Below are 420 nucleotides of genomic sequence, written 5' to 3'. Positions count from 1 at the left end.
GGTTTCACGCGTCGGAAGCACCGTCTAATTATCTGGTACACCGTAGTGTGGAACTCTGGTAGAATTTTGACGACGTGGGGGTTTTCGTGCATCTAAACCGAAGTACACGAGCGGTCTTGCATTTCGCCTGCATCGAAAGGCCACTGCCGCGTCAAAGAGAAAACCAGCGACCTCCGCAAAGCAGCACCCAAGCCATTAGGCTACCGCGGAGAGTGATAATGAACAACTTATTTGCTTAGCACATCGGTAGCAACGTTTTCGATACTTTTTTGCAAAGGTAATTAATGAATAAATGAACTTCCAGCTGATCAAGTGGAAGTTAAGCTACACCACTTGGTGAAGCTGAAATCCGTTTTTAATTACCCATTGTCTTTGGGAAGCGACTTTTCACAAGGAAAAGAAAAAGAACAAACAGACACG

The sequence above is a fragment of the Dermacentor albipictus genome, chromosome 2 (assembly GCF_038994185.2).
Source record: "Dermacentor albipictus isolate Rhodes 1998 colony chromosome 2, USDA_Dalb.pri_finalv2, whole genome shotgun sequence".
Lineage (NCBI taxonomy): Eukaryota > Metazoa > Arthropoda > Arachnida > Ixodida > Ixodidae > Dermacentor > Dermacentor albipictus.
This window is presented reverse-complemented; position numbering follows the sequence as displayed.